This window comes from Humulus lupulus, chromosome 6 (assembly GCF_963169125.1).
Source record: "Humulus lupulus chromosome 6, drHumLupu1.1, whole genome shotgun sequence".
Lineage (NCBI taxonomy): Eukaryota > Viridiplantae > Streptophyta > Magnoliopsida > Rosales > Cannabaceae > Humulus > Humulus lupulus.
In genome coordinates this window covers 75,495,964-75,502,962 of record NC_084798.1, presented here as the reverse complement: position 1 = coordinate 75,502,962, position 6,999 = coordinate 75,495,964, and the positions used below count along the sequence as shown (strand labels likewise).

At 36.6% G+C, this 6,999-nt stretch overlaps 1 long non-coding RNA gene across 1 annotated transcript; it reads left to right on the top strand.

Annotated features, from left to right (window-relative positions):
* Positions 1-1,094: 1,094 nt before the first annotated feature.
* Positions 1,095-4,480, top strand: LOC133784079 (uncharacterized). The gene is made up of 3 exons (XR_009871115.1): positions 1,095-1,488; positions 1,571-1,649; positions 4,314-4,480. It is a non-coding gene; the product is annotated as an uncharacterized LOC133784079 (long non-coding RNA).
* The last annotated feature ends 2,519 nt before the right edge of the window (positions 4,481-6,999 follow it).

Genomic DNA, 6,999 nt, shown 5'->3' with positions numbered 1-6,999 from the left:
CGATATCCTTGCTTATACGATCACTATTCTTTATGAACGATTCGTGCGCTTGCGATTTATAAATTTTTAAACATACCCGTTTTGGGTCCATCAAGGAGGTCATCCTGCCTGAGACTGGGATCTTTCGGGATTGGCAGAGCTCCTGAGTAAAGATTGGTTGATTGCCTCACTCCTTCTCCATCCAATGCATGGGTCTGCCCTGAAGGAGCTTGGTGACGCCTCATTTCCATATTTATGGTCGTCTCGAAGGTGAGGGTCGCTTCCTGTTGTCGTTGTTCCATGTCCCGTCGATGGGAAGCCATCACAGCTACAGCAGGGGCGTTCATGGCACTCAACCGTGTCATTTCTTCTCTCAAAGTGGCAATGTCGTCCCAGGCTGCCTCGACCTGTTAGGGGTGTGGTCACCATTTCCTTCATCCAAGTTCTCATGATGGTCCTCCTCAACGTTCCGTAGAGGAGGAGAAGGAGGCATTGGTTGGGCCGCAGGGCCGTTCAATTTAGTTGGACAACGCCTAGGTGCCATGATCACCGAGGGGGTGGGCCACCTTGGGAGGTAGGTGAAAGGATGTTACTCTAAAATTCACACTCTCCATGAAACCACCACAATTGTAACGTCCTACGTTTTTGGGTACCTTTAAACGACTCGGGTCGGGATTTTCCCCCCCGGTTAAGAATATTATTTTAAATAATATTATATTTTGTTTGTAAGTATTCCATGAGTTATTGCTAGCCAAAATATGAATTTTGTGATTTTAAAAGTCAAGTTAAGACTTTCGGTCCTGGACCGACACAAAAACCCTGATCGGGTAAAAATCTCGGAAAATAAAACGAAAAATCATGGAAATTATATTTTGGGCATAAAATACATTCATAAAAGTTAAAGTTTGGTCAAAAACAATAAACCTAAAAGAAAATGGAAATTTTAGGGCATTTTGTGTTAAATGCCTAATTTTACCGAAATGAGGAATTTTATTCCATGAATGGACCTTAGGTTAAATTTTATTATGTGATTAATTAAATTAAATGTGAGAGATATTTAATTTAATTAATTAATGTTAAGTTTGGTGATTAAAACTTAATGAGAGTGAAAAAATGTGTCAAAAGTCAATTTGGATTTTTCTTCTTATGAAACCTTTATTAACCTTTATAAAAAAAATAAAAAATAAAAAAATTTAATGGTCACATATATGGAAAAGGGTGGCTGGCCATGTGCTATTTTAGAGTGGTGTGAACCCAATTTTATAAAATTCAAATCCCATTTAATTAAGAAGTCAAGTGGGCAAGTGGGTAGAAAAGCACTCAAGTGTTTTGTGATATTTTGAAGAGTTGTGTGAGCCATTCTAACCCCCAAATCCGACCACTCTCCCTCCCTCATTCACTCTCATCTGATTTTTGAAGACTCTCTCAAGTGTTCTCTCCATTTGCAACCCCAAAAACACCAAAGAAACTTGGAAGCTAAGTCTTGGTCTAGGAAGGGTTTTCCCTAAGGTAAAGTTTCATTAATCTAGACTTTTGTAAAGTTTTAAGCATAGAGTTTCAAATAGCTAATTGACTATGTTGTTGGGGGAAGTTTGTTAGGGTTTTTGAAAGGTTTTGAAGGAGTCAAAGCTTATAGGAAGGTCCAAACCTTAAGCAAGAACACCAAAGAGGTAAAAAGTTTACTTTTGATGATTTTGTTGTAGGGTTTTTAGTTTTAAGCATTATTTTGTATATCTAATGCTTAGAGTTTCTTGTTGATGATGTAATAAGGTTATGGTAGTTGTTTAATAATTTTTATGATGCATGAGTATTGATTTTTGAAAATGGGAACCAAAACCCCCAAGGGTTTTGTAGGATACCCTAAAACAAAACATGTTTTGAGCTGTGACTTCCAAGGGGTCAAGCAGCCACTGTATATTGTTTTTGTAAAATTAAATTGTACTGTGATGTTGTTGAGATTGAGTACATAAAATTGAGCTTTTGAAACACAAAAAAATGTTTAGAAATGAGTAAGTTATGCTATTTCAAAGATTAGGTAAAAAACTGTTTTTTTCGTATTCTTATTTTTGGAAACAAGTTTGGACAGCCACTGTATAGGTCAAATGAACCCAGTTTTTTCTAAAATTTTGTGGACATATTACTTGCATAACCTATTATTCCACTGTAAAATTTGGTAAGAAAATATTGAACGCTTTGAAATTTATTAACTGTCAAAGTTTGGAAAAAATAAGGACTTGAAAATAATGTCATTTTTACCTCATTGTTGGAAAATGATTTCACCAATCAAAAATGCTCATTTTGACCTAAGATTTTTCAAAGACCTAAATGGCATAACAAAAATGGAATTGGGAAATTTTGGTAACAATTGGGTAAGTAAATTTCAAGTTATGAACTAACGAAGTATGTAGTTAAAAATGTGAAAAATAGGTTTTTCACACTTAGTGTAAAAATGAGATTTTGGAACATAAGGTAAAAAGTAAAATTTTGTTTATTTCAAGATATAAAATGGTAAGTCTTGAAATCATATTTTCACTAAAATTTACCCTTTGAGTTTAAATGAATTATTTTTATTAAAGAGTTTTATTCTTTCTAAAAATAAGAGATTTAATTTATTAATAGTTAATAAATTAAAAGAGGGATTAAAACCCTATATTTTGAGAAAAATAATTAAATAAATTATTTTCCTAGTAAGTAAAATTGATTAATTGCTTTTGGAAAATTAATTAGTCAAGATGAGAAATTTATAACGGTTTTCCTAATTAAGACAAATTAGGCAATTTTCTTAAAACGATTTTTAGATATTAAAACCTTAAGAAAAATAAAAGGAAAATTTAAAGAGTTTATTTTCTTTAAAAATAATTAAGGAATTTATTTGTATTTTCTGGATATAATACCGGCTAAAATCTTACATATTTTAACCGACTAGTCGAAAGTGCGGGTTAATAGCGATACCTGGAAAGAATAAGATTTTTAGCGGATTGTGGGAAATACCATTGTGATACCCGAGCCTAGGTATCGAGACCTTAGGATAGGTCTCCCCGAGACTTAAGGTTTAGTCTCGAATATTTTGTATAACTTTCCTTAATAAGTTTAAAACCAAATAAGGATTGTAAATCCTTACAAATGACTTTTATTAAAATGACCAAACTGCCCAAAATAATAATAATGAATTATGAGTGCCATAATTAATCCGAGTATACTGTATGGATAACTACAGTATTGGCTAAGCGTAACTGGACTGAACGTTGGAGGGTGAAAACTTGCTGAGCGCTAAGGACTCCAAGTAAGTCAACTTATATTGTATGGCTGCAACATGAAATGATTATTGTCTTGTATGTTAGTATAGGGATACATGCATATACATAGACTATCATAGAAAGTTGCTTATAGACGTTAGTCTAGTGAGTGCTGATTTAGAAAATATGAACGGTAGAAGTCCGTCATATCCTAGACGGTTGATCCCCGTCACACTGCTTGATTTTATTTATGTCCGGTTCATTACCGAGACGAGTGGCCATGAGATGAGGATAAGCTGGTTAAACCTAGGGGCGCCAAGATAAATGGGACCTAGGGGCCCTCATGCTTACTTAATCATTGGACGGTTAGAATCCGAGCAAGTGCTCTGATAAGTTATTCCCGGATAGCAGCCGTGAATATTGGCCATTCCGTGAGAGTGCCTAGAGATACTAGGGGTTGCCAAGATAGAGTGAGGTTGAACACCCTAGGGGCAGCTGCTCACCAGCACCACTGATTAACATAGAAGTCTCCATAAAACCGTGTAAATTGGATTACACTCTTGAATATGTAGCGATGCCCTAAGTAACACGATAGTTATCCTTGATGAGAATATTTATTGGCTAGATCTTAGTGTGGGGACTCAGTTCTCTTTTACAGATTAGCAATTATGTTGGAGGGCGCGTTACGCATGAATTGTTGGAAATTGTCGAGCGTTGGTCTCGAATTATAGTTGTGATATAATATATCTGCTTGCTCTGGGATTTTCTGAGTGCATGGATATAATTGTTGATAAGATATAGTTGTGATATAATATATCTGCTTGCTCTGGGATTTTAGAGTGCAGGGATATAATTGTTGATAAGATATAGTTGTGATATAATATATCTGCTTGTTCTGGGATTTTTCTGAGTGCAGGATTTTTATCTAGTTACGATTTAATTTATCATTGGTTATCAGGCATGACCATAAGTTTGCCAGGACGCTTTAGCGTTCTTGAAATTGATTGTTTAGGGTCCGGAACCCTAATTCTCTACATGCTTTGTTTGAAAGTTGATCTTACTAAGCGTTTTCGCTTACCTAGTTGTTTCGTGTTGTAGGTAAGAGCAAGGGCAAGGCAGAGCAGTGAGCGCTGGAGTCTTCCTTGCAAATGTACATGTGGACCGACCTTTTGGGAAGCCGCTTTATTTTTGGAAATGTTGTGTAATTTTCCTAAACTAGGCTCACTCTACTCTTTATAAAATATGTTGAAACTAAATGTTAAGTATGGCCATACGACTTTTTAAATTTTTTTTTTTATACGGGTTTTTGAGACATTTTGTTAAATGAAAACATTTATATTTCCGCATTATCGAGTCTTGAAAATCCGGGTCGTTACAACAATGATGACTCATTTTTTCGTCAACTTGCATGGAAGAATAAATAAAGAGTTGTGTTGAGGCGGTTCTTCGCCAACAGTGTATTAAGAAATTAAACAGGTCGATTAGTGCAAGATTATAAATCATAATGAAATAGTAATCATTCACTAGAAAAAATAGAACTTTTACGTGGTTCAGTGGTTAAAATCCACCCAGTCCACGAGTCAATATTATTTATTTTTCTCTTTCTATTTCTGTAGAGTTTCGGTAATACAAAAAATATCCTCCCTTTTCTGTCCAACATTCCTAGTATTTATATGGGAATTCCATGGACAGGTTTGAGTCACTACATAAATAAACTGCGTAACTAAATAAGGTGTATAATTAATACAGTTTGTTCCCATTTACATTGGGTTATGATTTGATAATAGAATAAATATACTCCTGCTATCTCGATAATAAATGATAGATATATGATAAAGCTTGGTCGTTAATGAGCGTATAAAGAATCCTTGAATCTCCTGGGATCCTTCACTATGCATTCTGTCTAGGTTCTCACAAGCTGAATATCTCACCCGAGCTCGTGATTAACAACTACCTGAATCCGAGCTCGTAGTAAGTTTAGAGCGCCCAAAGTTAGGTCTGACCATTATGAGTCTCAAACTCGATTGTTATCTTAAGTGTTGGTCAGATAATAACTTGTATACCATGTACTAACTTGGTTGAATCTTAAGCTGCTCACATCATTAATAACCAAATATTCTACCTGGCTATTTTTCTACATATTTATCTGCCAGTTGTACCCGAGCTGAGTAATTGAACTCGTGCTAATTTTAGGGTACAACATTTGCCCCCCCAAGCTCCTCCTCCTGTTTGATGTCGTCACTTTCTGACAAGCACAATAGGGGCTTTTAGACTTCTGCAAAATAAAATCGTGCTTGCCCACTACTCAAGTACTGGACACGTGGCTTCCTGCAATTGGCGTCCCTTCGGGTTTCGAGGACTGAAGAAATTGTCCTGTCAACTTTTTGCCGTAGTATGGTTCATTGAATATTGGCCTTCGGATCCCAAACTAACCCAATTGGATGGCCCAGATTAATTTCCATAGTATACCTATAAAAAGGATAATCAGTCCTGAGACTTCACCACATTTGCATTCAAAAAAATTCCTTTTCAAAAACCCAAGCTTTCGTTTTTCTTCTCCAAAATTCCCAAAAACCTTCATCGCCTTTCAGACTTTCAGAAGCTTTCAAGGAGCTTCCTGCGGACATTTCTACACCTTCTTTGAATCAACATACACTCTGTAAGTATTTCATCACCAAGTTTGAATTTGTTTTTTATTCTTCATTTTCCAGTGATTTTTTTTACATCAAAAAAATGCTCATTGTTCAATATCATTTAGGCTATGCCTGAGTGTAAATAGGAAATAATATTCTGTTTAGGCTAAATGAATGAAACCAAACTTGTTTAGAAATAAGATACTCATAAATCTGGGCAATTTTTCTGGGTTATGCTTAGAAGACTCTAATGGAAAATTGGTTCGAATATGTGTTTGGGGTGTAAAAGTTGAAGGGGTTTTAGGTTTAATCGTAGGTAGCTTAGAGGTTACGATTCGTTAGGAAGTTTTGCAGTAAACCGCTTTCAAAAGGAAAGTAGTGGGTCTGACGGTTCTGACATGCGGATCCCGAAGTATCTGGGGATTTTAAGAAATCAAAGCGTGTGGACTTTGATCCCATGTGGAATCACGCATTGAGGCTAGGGCAATGCATAGCTTGTACAAACTTTCAAATTTTGAAATTAAACCAATTAAATATTTTTGTCTTCCGTACCTCTACAACTATAGTTAGAGACCATCTTAGGTCGCCTACTAGTAGGTCGCTTTGTCGTCAGGCGATCTAAATCATGGCACCTCCCAAGAAGAATGCCGTAAGCACCTCCGCCCAAAACAAAAATAAAGGCAAACAGATCGCCTCTAATTCTCCCATCCCTCACTTTGGTCCTGTGGTGGAGAGAGAGGTCATAGTCGACCCCAACGCGTTTTTCGAGGTTGAGCAAATAGTCTCATGGATAACAATTCAAGGGAGGTGAACAAGATCTTGCTGAGTCACAATATCGAGATGGGAGTTGATGGTCTCATTGCTCGACCTGCATTTGAGGGAGAACAGAGCTGCGCCCCCTTCCATGATGACTATGGTGCTTGGAGTGATGAGCACCTGAAGGACAGTGCCTTCCTCACATTGGACCAATATTTTGTAGATTTTCTGAACTACGTTAAATTGGCTCCCTTTCAGCTCCCCCAAACTCTTACAGCCTTTTGGCGGGATTAAAAGTTTCTGAGGCACGAGTGGGAGGTCCCCACTCTAGTGGACATCCTATACTTCTTCTACCTTAAAGCCAGTCCCGACCAGAAAGGGCGAGGTGACGGATT